Genomic DNA, 17,203 nt, shown 5'->3' on the forward strand with positions numbered 1-17,203 from the left:
ATGTATAGATTTCTAAGGTACCTCCCTACTGGTCTCCATAGTGGTTGTACCAGCTTACATTCCCACCAACAGTGCAGGAGGGTTCCCTTTTCTCCACACCCCCTCCAGCATTTGTTATTGGTGGACTTACTAATGATGGCCATTCTGACTGGTGTGAGGTGGTATCTCATGGTAGTTTTGATGTGCATTTCTCTAATAATCAGGGACGTTGAGCATTTTTTCATGTGCTTGTTGGCCATCTGTACATCTTCCTTGGAGAACTGTCTCTTCGGGTCTTTTGCCCATTTTTCCATTGGGCGGTTGGCTTTTTTGCTGTTGAGTTGTATAAGTTGCTTGTGTATCCTAGAGATTAAGCCCTTGTCCGTTGCATCCTTTGAAACTATTCCCTCCCATTCTGTAAGTTATCTTTTTTGTTTTCTTTTTGGTTTCCTTTGCTGTGCAAAAGCTTGTCAGTTTGATTTGGTCCCATGGGTTTATTTTTGTTTTTATTTCTGCTGCTTTGGGAGACTGACCTGAGAAAATATTTGTAAGGGAATGTTTTGCCTATGTTCTCTTCCAGGAGTTTGATGGTATCTTGTCTTATATTTAAGCCTTTCAGGCATTTTGCGTTTATTTTTGTGCATGGTGTGTGGGTTTGTTCTAGTTTCATTGTTTTGCATGCAGCTGTCCAGGTTTCCCAGCAATGCTTGCTGAAAAGACTCTTTTTCCCATGTTATGTTGTTGCCTCCCTTGTCAAAGGTTAATTGACCATAGGTGTCTGGGTTTGTTTCCGGGTTCTCTATTCTGTTCCATTGGTCTGTCTGTCTGTATTTGTACCAGTACCGCACTGTCTTGATGACTGTGGCTTTGTAATATTGCCTGAAGTCTGGGAAACCTATGCCTCCTGCTTGATTTTTGTTCCTCAGAATTGCTTTGGCAATTCTGGGTCTTTTATGGTTCCATATAAATTTTTGGACTGTTGTGTTAGTTCTGTGAATAATGTCCTGGGTAATTTGATAGGGATTGCATCGAATCTGTAGATTGCTTTGGGGAGTATGGCCATTTTTACAATATTAATTTTTCTAACCCAGGAACATGGAATATCTTTCCATTTCCTTACATCTTATATAATTTCTTTGATTAATGTTTTAAAGTTCTCAGCATATAAGTCTTTCACCTCCTTGGTCAGGTGTATTCCCAGGTATTTGATTTTTTGGGGTGCAATTTTAATATTTCATTGCTCATATACAGAAATGTGACTGATTTCTGAATGTTAATCTTATGTCCCACTACTTTTCTGAATTTGTTGACCAGCTAAAGTAGTTTTTGGGTTGAGTTCCTAGGGTTTTCTATATATAGTATTATGTCATCTGCATACAGTGACAGGTTTAGCTCTTCTCTTCCTATTTGGATGCCTTTTATTTCTTTTCTTTGTCTGATTGCTGTGGCTAGGACTTTCAATACTATGTTGAATAAAATTTGTGAGAGTGGGCATTGCTGTCTTGTTCCAGATTTGAGTGGGAAGTCTTTTGGCTTTTCTTCTTTGACTATTATATTTGCTGTGGGCTTGTCATAAATGGCTTTGATTATGTTAAGGTATGTTCCCTCTATACCCACTTTGGTGAGAGTTTTTATTATAAATGGATGTTGGACTTTGTCAAATGCATTTTCTGCATCTATTGAGATGATCATGTTGTTTCTGACTTTTTCCTTTGTTAATGTGGTGTATGATGTTGATTGATTTGCATATGTTGAACCATCCTTGTGAAACTGAGATGAATCCCATATGGTTATGGTGTATGATCTTTTTGATATGTTGTTGGATTTTGTTTGCTAAAATTTTGTTGAGAGTGTTTGATATATTCATCAAAGATATTGGCCAATAGTTTTATTTTTTGGTGGTATCTTTGTCTGGTTTTGGAATTAGGGTGATCATGGCGTTTGTAAAATGTCTTTTTCTCCTTAAACCTTTTGGAAAAGTTTAAGGGGGATGGGTATAAGTTCCTCTTTGTGTGTTTGGTAGAATTCTCCTGTGAAGCCATCTGGTCCTGGACTTTTATTGGTAGGGAGTGTTTTTATGACATATTCAATTTCATTTTTAGTTATTGGTCTGTTCAGTTGATCTATTTCTTCTTTATTCAGTTTTGGCAGGCTGACAGTCTCTAGAAAGTTGTCCATTTCTTCTAGGTTGTCAACTTTCTTGGCATACAATTGTTCACAGTATTCTCGCATGTTTTTTTTTTTCTATTTCTGTAGTATCCTGGTGACTTCCCCTTTTTCATTTCTTATTTTGTTTATTTGGTTTTCTCTCTCCTCTTCTTGGTGAGCCTAGCCAGAGGTTGGTCAATTTTCTATATCTTTTAAAAGAACCAGTTCTTAGTTTTATTGATTTTTTCTATTGTATTTTGAATCTCTATTTTATTGATTTCCCCTTTGATCTTTATGATTTCCTTCCTTCTGTTGACTTTAGGTTTTGTTTGTTCTTTTTCTAATTCATTTAGGTGGTAGGTTAAGTTGTTGATTTGAGATTTTTCTTCTTTTTTGAGGAAGGCCTGTATTGCTATGAATTTCCCTCTGAGCACTGCTTTTGTGGCATACCATATATTTTGAGTGGTTGTTTCTTTCTTATCATTTGTCTTGAGGTATTTTTTAATTTCCTTCTTGATTTCTTCATTGACCCATTGGTTTTTTAGTAGCTTTTTTTTAGTCGCCAAGTAGTAGGATTTTTCTCATTTCTTTTCCTGTGGTTGATTTCTAGTTTCATGCCATTCTGGTCATAGAAGCTACTTGAAATAATTTCTATACTCTTAAATTTGGTGAGGTTAGCTTTGTGCCCCAGGATGTGATCCATTCTTGAGAATGTTCCATGCGCACTTGAGAAGAATATGTACTCGGATTTTTTTGTATGTAATGTCCTGAAAATCTCAATTAAGTCTAACTTTTCTATTGTTTCCTTTAGGCTTCTCTCTATTCTTCATGTTACTAAGCATAAACCAAAGAATTTTCATGTGGCAAAGAATTTTGATCATGAGGGAAAATTAACAAATGAGTAAAATGTGTCTTCATTCATTTTTAGTGAGAACTAGTTTATTCATAGCTCTTCTAGGGATATCCAAAGAATTGTGTTTTGACCTTTTAGGACTTTAACTTTGAAAATGTTAGACTGAGTAATGAATGTCTAACTAACATCATGCAAGTTGATCCAAACAAGTAAGAGAGGCCTTTTGGGCTCCTGCAACCATATGAAGTAATCATAATTTTGCCATTTGACACTAGACCAAAGACTACTGGACAATTTGCAGAAGACATGGAATAAATTTGAATACAAATAAATTTTCTCAGATTAATCCTTTGAGAAATCTCCCAAATATTTACTGGTGATAGAAAAACATAAATTCAAGTCTTTTATGGAATTCAAGAATTTCAATTTCTAGTTACAACTCTGTCATTGACTAGTGTGAATCCCACTTAAGAAGGAACTTTGTCTAAGTCCTCTTTAAAATTATAAAGCAAAACTCAATGATTCAAAGACCTTGCAAGAGTTGAGTATTTACAAATAACAAAGGTAAACATCATTAAAGAGTAAAAAAAACAAATCAATGAGGAATAACGAGAAAGAAAGTTGCACAAACATCAGAATGCAAATGTTTAGGATAAGGCAGGATCCAGAGAACTGAAGGAATAAAAGTAGAAAAGCAGAAAAGTAGCTCAAATACTGAAAAGAACAATGAATAGCTGGATAAGGAAGTGCAGTGGACATTATTTAGTGGAATGCTGAACCTCTTCATACAGTAGCATATCCTGTTGGAACTTTACCCATTCTCTTGGCTCTTGACACTTCAGTGTGCCATGGTTGATGTCCAACAGCCATCAGCTAAATGTCTTAGTCTGAGGGTTTAGTTTGAAGCAGAGAACACACTACAGCCAAATGCAGGACAGGCTGGAAGTAGTTGCAAAAGACACATTGGCACACTGATCAGCCCTTAAAAATGACTAGTAAGGTTTGCATTATAAACATCAGAGCTGTCTTGCTCCTTGTCTAAAATAAGTGAACGATACCTATTTTATGATTTCCTTGACTTTCTCTTTTTTTTTTTTTTTTGGTCTTTTGTCCTTTTTTTTTTAGGGCTGCACCTGCAGCATATGGGGGTTCCCAGGCTAGGGGTCTAATTGGAGCTGTTGCTCCTGGCCTATGCCAGAGCTACAGCAATGCCAGATCCAAGCCGCATCTGCAACCTACACCACAGCTCACAGCAATGTCGGATCCTTAACCCACTGAGCAAGGCCAGAGATTGAACCTGTAACCTCATGGTTGCTAGTCAGATTCATTTCTGCTGCACCACAACAGGAACTCCTCCTTCACTTTCTCTATGGAAATGAAGTTCCAGTCCCCCACAGCAGTGGATATCTTGATAAAACTCTTAACAGGTTACTTTTTCTTACTTTTCTCAACATGTCACTACTCTATGAAAACTTTCTGAGGTCTCCTCCAAAATAAAGGAGATAAACTCAAATCCTTGCCTCAGGATTTGCTATTGGAATAAGCCAAACCAAGATGCTTCTAACCCCCAAAATATTTAAGATCAAAATCAATCCTTAACCATAGCTAGCCTGACTCTGCAGATAGAATTAGTGGGAAGCACTTAAGCGGTCTGAAAAAGTCACTCATACTTAAAAAAAAAAAATCATGTGCTCTTTCAGACAATAAGTGTAATGGGATACAGAGAGACCTAGTAGAATGAGAGAGAAAGAGAGAGAGCATTCAATGAACTATTAAATATAAACTAGTAATAGGGTTCAAAGGATAGGTCCTTAAAAATTTTGTGTCACTTTGCTGTACAACAGAAATTGAGGAAACATTATAAACCAACTGTACTTTAATAAGAAAGAACACATGGGAAATCTGATAGGAAAAAATAATTAATAAATCCTGCAGAAGATAGAACTGTAAAAATTTCTAGTTTGTTTCTATTTTATTTCCTAAATTATTTGTTCTAGAAATATTTTTTTTGTCTTTTTTCGTGTTTTTTTAGGGCCGCACCCCACAGCATATGGAGATTCCCAGGCTTGGCATCTCATTGGAGCTATAGCTGCCAGCCAATGCCACAGCCACAGCAATAGCAATGTGGGATCCGAGCTGCATCTGCGACCTACACCACAGCTCATGGCAATGCCAGATCCTTAACCCATTGAGTGAGGCCAGGGATTAAATCCACAACCTCATGGTTCCCAGTCAGATTCATTAACCACTGAGCCATGACAGGAACCCCTAGAAATAAAAATTTTAAATAAAATGATTTGACACTTAAAAGCAAGAAATTTTCATTCTAATGTAAGTAATTTAAAAATATAATAATTTCCAAGCATTCAATTCCATATAATCATACAAAAATTACTTGTTATCAGAAGGTTGAATCTCATCACAAATATTTAGTTATTTTTATCATACTATTAAGCTACTGAAATATAAATTTGATGAAGTCCCTTTCTTGTCATTGAATACTGTGGATTTTTATTTTATTTGTGAGAAAAGAATGTTTCTCTTTTAGAAGCATTGGCCTGGATTAGAAAATGCTTTATTATGTGCATTGTAAACCTACCCATTTACCACAGCTAGACAGAGACTCCTTCTTACTTTGTCATGAAGCTGCTTGTTTTTAAACAAATTTTTCCAAGAGACATAAACCAGATGGCCTTCTTCAAGGGTATACTGTGAACCGTGATTGTCAGCTTATGGTAGTTTTAAGCAGCTGACAGCTGGGTATGGAAAGTCATGATGCTATTCAGAAATCCAACTTCCAAGTGTGCCAAAGAATAAGGAGACTCAAGTTGGTAAATAGAATTCTGTCTTTAGGTTTGTTTCAATACCTTATTTTTTCAGGAGTCTTTAAATTTCTGCTTCATAATATTAAATTTTTCTTTCGTAAAATAGAAGTGCCCCTAACACATTGTATTAGAGATAAAATTTATGAGAAAATGTGTTCAGGATATATTTTCAAGTGGAATCAACAAGTTATAGGTCAGGCTTTCTCATATAGTTACAAATTCACCATCAAAAAATAGCTTAGTAATGCTGTAATATTCTACTAGGGTAGTGTAGTATTTTAGCTTGTCATTCCTGATTCTATTCTATAGTATTAATTTATATCCCCATTCTTGACATGGCTTCATAGTGAGCAGAATATATTCCTCTCCTCAAGGACTTTAGACTTGCCATGTTGCTTGATTTGACCACTGGATGTGGATGAAAGATGCAGTGTGTCAGTTCCAAGTCAGGGTCTTTAGAAGCATTATGTGTTCTGCTTGCCCTTCTGAGAGCTTCTGAATTCTGCCATGGAAGAACATGCCCTAAGTATCTGCTGCCCTTCCAGCCTGCATCCCAGAGTGAAACACACAGCTCAGCCCTATTCATTCAACCTATGTCAGACAGGATGAAATAGAGTTGAGTCAGAGTACCTCCATAGGCATGAGAGTAATTACTTGCTGTTATTTTGGGGTGTGTTTATTACACAGAATTATTGTGGTAGCACTTGACCACTACCAGTAGACTTTGTTAAGGGCCCAATGGACAGTGACTTTGGGTCACACCTACATAACAGGGTGATAAAGAAAATGGGATAAGACAAATATGAGAGTTGGCATATATGTCCTAATAACAATGCTATTACTTTATAGAAGGTACTCATTAAAATTATAGAATTATATCTTTGATAATCTCAGAATTCCTTCATTGGAATTACAATCCTTAGTTCCACACATTATCTTTGAATGTAAGAGGAATACAAACAAATGAAAGAAAGAAAAAATAAAGAATTTCAAGGGAATCTAAACAGAAAAAAAAAACACCTTTTGTGAAAAAAAATATACAGCTTAAATTTATTCAATCATGCAAATTATTCAAATGGTAAGAATTTTTTAAATGTCCATCTAAACTGCTACTTATTTTTCTAAGTAGCTAACCATTCCACAAAACCACATAGAATATTTTAAAATGTGTTGTTTCTGGCAGAAATTGCTCAAAAAACCACATCTTTAGCTTGTAATGGGCAGTTTTCCCTTGAGGAAACTGATGTTTTCATGAGGAATTTGAGACTGTCCATGGATACACTAAAACTAATAAGAAAATAATTCTTGTGAAAACTGCCTTACAGGCAGAAATTTGCAATTCTCACAGAGTAAAAGGATTTTTTAAAGTGTTAGAATTTTGTAAGGGCAAGAAATCAACTCCCCACCCCCTTAGAAGAAGAGAATTTAAAATAAGCAAGCAAGGAGGTGAACAAACAAAAAGTTTGTTGACTTCCATTAGAAAGTTATGTTGATTTTAGTGGCTAATGGGTGTATTTTCTCTATGAGAATATTTATTTCTCTCAAAGACCACAATTATAAGAACAGATCAAGATCTCGGATTATTCATATATTGCTAAATCCATGCTGCAGAGTCATAATTCAATCTTACTATGGAAAAATGAAAGTAATATGAGGAAATTTACACTCCATAAATGTTTTGTTGAACAAAACATAATGGAAATGAAGTTATTATTAACCAAAGAAACAAGAAGCTTATTCATTCCAAAACAGTATAACTGTTGAGTGATTAGTTTATCATTTACATTAAAGGATTCATCAATTTAAAAATTAATATGTATTGAGCAGCTACCATGTGATTATACTGTTTGGTCTGGGGGTGACAGAGGTATATAGCACAGTTTCTGCCCTATAGGAACAAAAACTCTACTGGATGGTATAGAGTTGCACTTGGTTATATAAGAAATTTAAATTTAAGATAAGCACCTATAAGAGCAGTAATAAACAGAGCATTCTAGGAACACAGAAAATGGAATAATTGATTGAGACCAGCAAATACTCCAAATAGTGATATTTGCACTGGGTCCTGAATGATGGGTAGGACACTGACCACTACCAAAGAAAAAGGCAGGTCTCCTCAAGCACTTGAAGAAATCCTGTACATTTGGCTTTGCCTAGTATCTTATAGAATCACAGCCTCATTTTCTAGAGATATTGAATATGAAGATACTCCCTTCTAAATACATCTATTTAAAACATTAAGTGGTGGTTTTGTTGGGAATAGAGGGAAAAGCCAGACAGATTAATGAATGAAAATTTGCTTTGAGAGCATGGAGAGGCAGAACAAGTGGGTATTGGGCAATGAAGAAAAAATTCTACTTTTATATAAGTAAAATTCAGGAAGCCAAATCAAGATGTCAGCTCATTCAGGTTCATAAAATTATCAAAGAAAGGAGGGGAAGGAAATAATGCTCATCAAAGCCATACCTTTTGACATATTTCCTAAGGCTGTTTAAAAAGACAAACTAAAATACACTTCCTCTATTTATACATTGAGGACTGTTAATTCTTTTCTAGTATCCATTCTCCCACTTTTCTCTAACCATACATTTTTTGGCATGGCACACAGCATTCAGGAATAAATATAACATTCTTCAGCCTCCTTTGAAGTTTAGGTGTGGTCATGTGACTGACGTTGGCAAATGAAGTATAGTCTAAGTAAAATGTGACAGCCCCCAGGAAACTTCCAGAAAAAGACTATTGGTATGAATCCTTTGCCCCTTCTCCCCAGTTCCTCCCAATCCTGCTTTTTAAAGTGAATGTGGTGGGAGCTCCATCATGCAGTGTCTAATGAAGGCCTGCCATATAAGAATAGCTGGATAGAAAGCAGAAATGAGCAGAGCCGTCACTATACCTACTTGGACTGTACACTGCTAGGTTTTTAAGGAGAGAGAAATATGCTTTGCTGCCTTGAGCTTCACTCTTAGCCAAAACAAATTCTAATTGATAGAGCAAAGACAATTTCTGGAAAAATTACATTTAGTACAACTTTACTTTTTTCCAAAACTCATCTATTCTATGTAGAATATATGGGGGATGTGTGTGTGTGTGTGTGTGTGTGTGTGTGTGTGTATGTGTGTGTGGAGAAAGAGGAGAGAGAGAGGAAGTGAGAGAAAGAAATTTTGATATAGCAAAGCCAAGAAATGCACAATGAGTAAAACCAAGTAGTGGCATTATTTCCAAAATGAGGCTAGTTCTATATGTTTCCAGTTGTTTTCTGTATTAGAGCCTTTTCCTTTAGTCACTGATGAAAATGGAAGTTTATTTAGTAGGAAATAAGCAAACTATGCCCCCCCCTACACTGAAGAAGTAGAATCATCTATGGCAAAGAATGGAAATGTATATATATAGTTATCCTGGGAAACAAAAATGCTCAATTACTTGAGAAAAAGATTCAGGATATTGATCTATGGTTAACTCTGAGATTATGTGAATTTTATATCTAGTCAATTTCTTATCTGAAGTGAATTTTAAACTAACCTCTATGTGAACTGTAAAGGTTTATAAGAATCTGAAAATGTTGAAGATATAAGGTAAATGATCCTGTTTGGAATGGCTATCATAAAAAGCAAATCACTCTGCAATTCTTGAGTGCTTTGAACTAGCAATAGGAACATACAGAAGATAAGGTGATGGGCAAAAAGGAACTTATATTTAATCAATTTCATGAAGTCCTTTTATTAAATAAATACAATAGATCCCCTTCATTCAACTGTTCTCAAGATGTAAGAATTCAGAAGAAATTATAATTAAATAAATATAAACCAAAGGCTAGTTTAAGTATCTATTTCAAATGATATATGGTTCATGCTTTAAACATAGCTTCAAAAAATCAGAATTGCGGATTAAAAATATTGTTTGTATACCACATCTTCCGAATCCAATCATCTGTTGATGGACATTTGGGTTGTTTCCATGTCCTGGCTATTGTGAAGAGTGCTGCAATGAACATGCGGGTGCATGTGTCTCTTTTAAGTAGAGTTTTGTCCGGATAGATGCCCAAGAGTGGGATTGTGGGGTCATATGGAAGTTCTGTGTATAGATTTCTAAGGTATCTCCAAACTGTTCTCCATAGTGGCTGTACCAGTTGACATTCCCACCAGCAGTGCAGGAGGGTTCCCTTTTCTCCACACCCCCTCCAGCACTTGTTATTTGTGGACTTATGAATGATGGCCATTCTGACTGGTGTGAGGTGATATCTCATGGTAGTTTTGATTTGCATTTCTCTTATAATCAGCGATGTTGAGCATTTTTTCATGTGTTTGCTGGCCATCTGTATATCTTCTTTGGAAAAATGTCTATTCAGGTCTTTTGCTCATTTTTCCATTGATTGATTGGCTTTTTTGCTGTTGGGTTGTATAAGTTGTTTATATATTCTAGAGATTAAGCCCTTGTCGGTTGCATCATTTGAAACTATTTTCTCCCATTCTGTAAGTTGTCTTTTTGTTTTCTTTTTGGTTTCCTTTGCTGTTCAAAAGCTTTTCAGTTTGATTAGGAAGATGTGGTGTATATACACAATGGAATACTACTCAGCCATAAAAAGGAATGACATAATGCCATTTGCAGTAACATGGATGGAACTAGAGACTCTCATACTGAGTGAAATGAGCCAGAAAGACAAAGACAAATACCATATGATATAACCTATAACTGTAATCTAATATCCAGCACAAATGAACATCTCCTCAGAAAAGAAAATCATGGACTTGGAGAAAAGACTTGTGGCTGTCTGATGGGAGGGTGAGGGAGTGGGAGGGATCGGGAGCTTGGGCTTATCAGACACAACTTAGAATAGATTTACAAGGAGATCCTGCTGAGTAGCATTTAGAACTTTGTCTAGATACTCATGTTGCAACAGAACAAAGGGTGGGGAAAAAAATGTAATTGTAATGTATACATGTAAGGATAACTTGATCCCCTTGCTGTACAGTGGGAAAATAAAATAAAAAAAAAATAACATACCATGAAAAAAAATATTGTTTGTTGACTTTTTTTTTTATCTTTTCTAGGGACGTTCCTGTGGCATATGGAGTTCCCAGGCTAGGGGTCTAATTGGAGCTGTAGCCACGAGCCTACACCAGAGTCACAGCAACTCGGGATCCGAGCTGCGTCTGTGACCTACACCACAGCTCATGGTAATGCCAGATGATTAACCCACTGAGCAAGGTCAGGGATCGAACCCACAACCTCATGGTTCCTAGTCTGATTCATTAACCACTGCACCATGATGGGAACTCCAACAATTGGCTTGTTTTAATAAGACTGTTTGATAGTCAATATATTAACATTAAATGCCTCCTAATACCAACTATATGTGATTAATCTTTTGTGGTTTAAAGTTTTGCCTCTTGTGGTAAAACCTCCATGTAATTGGCATCAGCAAATCACGGACTTCATTTTGGGCTATTCGGTGTAAACGAGACTCCTCTATTCAGCTCAAAATTGCTCTCTCAGTGGTGTGCAAAGTGTAACAACTGGCCAGTAAAAGATATTCAGGATAGGTAGGGATTAATACAGATTATACAGAGCCCCAGTAGACATATGAACACTTGAACAGAGTAGCATGACATAGAAGGTAATCTACAGGAGGGGACGACCCCTAAATTGAAAAGGTGGTGTAGGGGTGAAGTTTGGTGAAGGGAAATAATAGCAAATGAGAGGTTAGTAAAATATTTGCCTTTCCTAAAGGTTTTATGATTTATTTTCAACATATATGATATATCGATGCTGTCATATTGTAGTTTTCATCATCATCATTAACACCAAATATTATTTCTTAACCAAATATGCTGTACTGGGCATTGTACAAGGAAGAAAAATTGATATGGTTTCAGACATCAGGTAATCAATAAATTAAAACAGACTAATCAATGTAGACAAAGGTAGCAGAACAGATAGTGAAGAAGATGCTTAACTGGAGAACGCCTGAAGGTTAACAATAAGCTATTAAATATTTCCAATATTTAGGAGAATTGGTGAGTGTGTGGGTGTATCTATGTATAAAAATGTTTTCGGATATATCTGTAAAGATAAAGATGTATTCTTTACATAGATAACTAAGTTCTAAAAGTGAATTCTATCAAATCTAATATTTAATAATTAATGATTGTTAAAAAAATACTTAAAGAACCAAAACAGAAGCCTTCACCATACATCACGGTCTAACAGCACAAACAAGTGGGATATAAATAGAAAATGTCACTTCTTCCTCAATTTAATACATTTTCCTCTGTAGTATCCCTATGAATGAATGTATGAGATTCCTTTTCCCTGGTCAGTACAACAATGACTCGAAAATGAGATGTAATGGCATTTGTTTAAACCTGTTAATTCTTAATTCTACCAAGTTCAAAAAACAACAGTTGAATTATGTATTGGCACTTATACATATACCTGGGGGGAGGATATGAAGATTCAATCTGGCATGAAAATCTTTACTTTTAGTAGAGACTAATTCTAACAATGCAATGTTAATCTTTCCTGAGTTGTCAGGATCCTGTGTGTGCTTATCATGTATCTTCCCAGCTACATATGGCATTGTGACAAATAGAAGAGGCTGCTAATGCTGCTATAGCTGAATGTCTCATTTAGGAACAAACAATTCTGGAAAAGCTCCCAGATTATGCATCTGTCCCTCTAGCTTCCACTTGAGAGGATAAAATTGTATGGCAATGCCAAGAGGATTATTATATTATTCTTTCCCTCTGTGGGTGGTGTGTGGTTATTTCCCTCACCTTGACAGGAGAGAAAAATATTTATCGACTGTCTGAATAGAAAAATTACAACTAAGACAGCAAATTCTTATGGGAAAGTTGCATTTGGAGCGGGCTTGCAGAATTATATGCTTGTCCCCCAGAATCTGAATACAGAGATGATTAAGGCACTTTCTCTTTAAATCAGATTTCTTTGGTTTTTATTCCTGTTTTCTTCCCTTTCATTTCTATCATTGTCTCATTTTCCTTCGTGCAGTACAAATGGCAGCAAGAGTCTGTGAGTGCATTAATACTGTGGACTTGGAACTAAGGGAGTCAAACAAAGGAGAAATCCCTGGGGAAGCAGATTTTAGCTCTCCCATCCCCAGCATCCTGGTAACATGTGGCACCGTGGTCCCAGCATGATCGTGGTAAATTCAGGAAAGCTTTCTCTAGAGTAGTAGTACCCATAAACTTATCTTAAAGTATGTACTGGTCAATTATAAAGTGTTAAGAGGTCCAGGGTGAAATGCCAAAGATAGAACAATGTTAACATGCTTTTCTTTCTTTCTTTCTTTCTTTCTTTCTTTCTTTCTTTCTTTCTTTCTTTCTTTCTTTCTTTCTTTCTTTCTTTCTTTCTTTCTTTCTTTCTTTCTTTTTTTTCTTTTTCTTTTTTTTTTTTTTGTCTTTTTAGGGCCACACCCATGGCATGCATGTGGAGATTCCCAGGCTAGCCTCTGGCCTATACCACAGCCACAGCAATGCCAGATCTGAGCCGTGTCTGTGACCTACACCACGGCTCACAGCAATACCAGATCCTTAACACACTGAGCAAGGCCAGGGATTGAAACTGCATCCTCATGGATCCTAGTCAGATTCATTTCCACTGAGGCAGGACAGAAACTCCTGTAACATGCTTTTCTTAGGGAAATACCTTTTTTTTTTTTAATTCTGAGATTAGGGCCTTCCTGTACTTAAAAATGTATGTATTTGTTACATTTTAATATTAAATATAGATTTCACTCAAGTAAATCCAACATACACACAGAAAAGGATACAAATCACATGTGCACAGTTCCATAAATTGTTTCCAGGAAATGCACGAAGGCCACCATCATCCAGAAGAATAAATAAAACATTACTCAGAACCCCAGAACTTGCTCCTGCCCTTGTTAATTACTACTTTCTACAAAGGTAACCATAATTGAACTTTAACCCCTGATATGCCTGTTTTTGAGGTTTTTTTTTTTTTTTTAATGGAATCATACAACATATATCCTTCTGTGTCTGGCGTCTTTTATGCAACACTGTTCCCTATTTCTTATTTTATGAAATATAATTGTTAATAGAATTTGATTTTCTAAACGCTCGCATAGTGTCATACCAGAATCTGCTATTGCACAATAATGCCATCTTATGGCTATAGAGCAATTCATAATCTAGAAACTGCTTTCACTTTTATTATCTGATTTGATCTGTGCTATCTTGTGAGCTTTAGGAATAATGTCCTGAAAACGGGGCAAATTTATTAATTATTTGAGGGACAGTAACAATGGTATCAGAAAGGAAAGACAACAAAGTATAAGGAACTTGATAGGTCCTCCTTAAGTGTTTGATGAAAGAAGGGAAGTACATTGTTTCTCTAATACTAGGTAGATCTTTTGTTGATTCTTTATTTTCATGTGTTTCCCATAGGTATCTTTTATAAACAGTGAGCAACACACCACGAAATAGATGAAAACAGCATTTAGTAACAATATTAATTTTGCATAAAATTAAGCATTTATCTTACATGTCTGTATAAATCTATCCATACACATGGATGTGTATATACACACATGCAATTCATAGATTTAGTGTCTACTATGTTCACTATTTGTGTTTCCATGAGAAGGAGCCACTTAGAATAATTTGAGGATTTGTAACTTTACTGAGGCACAGGTTGAAATTCAATTTGCTGAAAGGCAATATATAGAAAGCAGGTCTCCTAGATAATGAGTGAGCAGCCACAAGTCAATATGGCTTTTACTTCTCTACTTGGCTCAACCTAGAGAATAGTCTGTTTTAGTTTATGACATTTAATAGAGGTAAGTTTTGCTATATGGCATTTATGAATTTGGTGATTAATAATGGTCCCAGAGCCTATGCCTCAGGAATACCAAGAGACTAATGCATTTTCTCATATGTGTTACTTATTTTGAGTAAACTATGCAATTCTATGAGAGCTAAATATTTTGGCAAAATGGAGATAGGCAGATATGCCATGTAGTATGTGCTTGGGCAAGTCACTTAGCATCTTATGATTTAGTCTCCTTTGTTAAATAATGAATTGAGGATAAAATTACTAACATATTTTCTACATGTAAAAAAACCCTTTATTATTAACTATAATTATTTGGATTATTCAGAAAATATTCATTATTCTTTCTCTTCCACTATAGGAAGAGACTACTTCCCCATTCTATTGATGTCAGGCTTGCTTTGTTTAATAGAATTTGAGTGGATTTAATATGATCACAGGCTATAAGTGCTCTTAGGAGGTGAGGTTTGGTTTATGATCTGGTGATCTGTCATGAGAACAGACTGTCACTGACCCTTCATCTTCAGCCCAGAATAAAGGTATATGTAGCAGACCTTAATCCAACACATATCCTGGATTCTAGCCCAGTTAAGCTATTGCTTGAAATGGCTGCCCATCCATACCCTGCCCAGGTAAGCCAAAACACAGGTAATCAAAAGATGCCAAACATGTGAATAAATGCTTGTTTGAAGTCTTTGAATTTTGGGGGTGATTTATATCACCATATTATTGTAAAAGCTAACTAATACACTATCAAACCTGGATCATACATGAAAAAATACTAATAATTTCTTACTGGTTCAAATGCATTTTATTTTTACCTCAAGTTGGCTTATTTTAAAAAAATTTCAGTAGATTTTTGTTGAGACTCAAACATGAAGGTTGTACTGGACATTTGTCTATTAAAGAATATATAGCTTCTAATCTCTCTAAGGATTCCAGAATCTACTATTGTATGGGAATGGTTGGAGATAAATTCCTGACTATTACTACAATGGAGCCCAAATTCCAGCTATTTATTTTCCCTAACCCCTGGCAGTTAGAACCCAGTTATATAACCAAAGCATGCCTTATAACAGGAGTTGGCAATTTACGGCCCACAAGCAAAATCTGTCATACCACTTGTCTTTGTAAATAAAGTTTTATTAGAACAAGCCATGCCTATTTGTTTATGTATTGCCTATGGTTTCTTTCACCCTGCCACTGCAGTTGATTACTTCCAGCAGAGGTTATATGACTTGCAAAGACTTACATATTTATTAATTAGCCCTTCAGAAAAACTAAATCCAGCTACTGCCTTAACAGATGATTCTGTCAGAAACCTTAATTCCAAAATTAGTGACACAAAAAGAGGTAATAATTTTGATATATCTTGGCAGTGATAGTAGCAAAAATATCCAGTGGCCATGGAACCTCTGGTGTACCAGTGGACCATGGCTATGACAGCAGTTTATAATTCAGGTTTGATTCTGGATTTGTTTCTCCATGCATAGCCTGGTCTTTCTGGACAATTTCTGCCCATATTTAAACCTGGTTCTAAGGTCTTTTCATTGATTTCATGAGTTATTTGACATCCTTCCAATTATATAATTCTGCCTAAGGTAACCAGAGTGATTTTTTATTAATTTTAACTCAGAACCTTGAATGGTCCATCAACTTTGCTTTATTCCTGACCCTGAGTAAGATGTTCCTATTCTACCCCCCAAGGACCTTGTTCTTGCCCTCTAGCATTGCTCATTTATCTATCAACCAGTACTCTATTGGCTGTTTGTCCATTTTCTCTCTAGAACTGGGAGGTCCTTCAAATCAGGGATTGAATTTAAATTAACTCTCTATGGTACTCAGGAAAATGTGAAAGCATATAAGAAAGAATTAACAGGCATGAAGACTATCAGAGCCAGAAGACCATTATTTTTATCATCAAAATTTCCAAGCTTGATTGAGTCATTATCATGTATAAGCAATTTGCTAAGCATTCTATATACATTGTATCATTTAATCCTCACAACAGCCCTTTGGCTTAGAAAACATTTTATCCCATTTTATAGATAAGGGAATTGTGAAGCATAAAGTTTCAGGCACCTGCTCAAGGACATAAAGCCAGTAAGCAGCTGAGCCAGTATCCCAAAACAAGCTGAACTCTAGTCTGTGGATATGAGCAATGGCTTTAAAACAATTTTACCTGAGAGTAGAAACTACATGATCTCTTATAGTATGAGGCTAAGAAATGTACATGAATTTTAAAAATGTGGTCAACAGTTGGATATTTTAATTAAGGGAAGTACTAAAAATTAATTATTTTAAATCAACAAATTACTTGAAACAAAATAGTAGGAAGACTTCAAAATGTAAAGCACTGCCTTCTTAGTAGAAACAATACATGAAAATTAACTTTGTGTTGATAGCTTACATTTCCAAAATGTTAATCTAAGTACATCAATCTACTATAAATCTACTGGATACAGATTTGATCAAAAATGTACATTTTATATCAGACAATTAAACTACCTCAATTAAATGACCACATCTGTTTTGATATATCCTGAAATTTTAGAGAATATTAAAAGTTCTCCAGTATAATGCTAAA

The 17,203-nt window shown here is 35.6% G+C and overlaps 1 protein-coding gene across 6 annotated transcripts in view; it reads right to left on the minus strand.

The window, feature by feature from the left end:
- DMD (dystrophin) overlaps positions 1-17,203 on the minus strand; it is a 2,144,556-nt gene that overhangs the window by 1,213,060 nt on the left and 914,293 nt on the right. The gene's annotated exons all lie outside the window — the stretch shown is intronic.

This window comes from Phacochoerus africanus, chromosome X (assembly GCF_016906955.1).
Source record: "Phacochoerus africanus isolate WHEZ1 chromosome X, ROS_Pafr_v1, whole genome shotgun sequence".
NCBI lineage: Eukaryota > Metazoa > Chordata > Mammalia > Artiodactyla > Suidae > Phacochoerus > Phacochoerus africanus.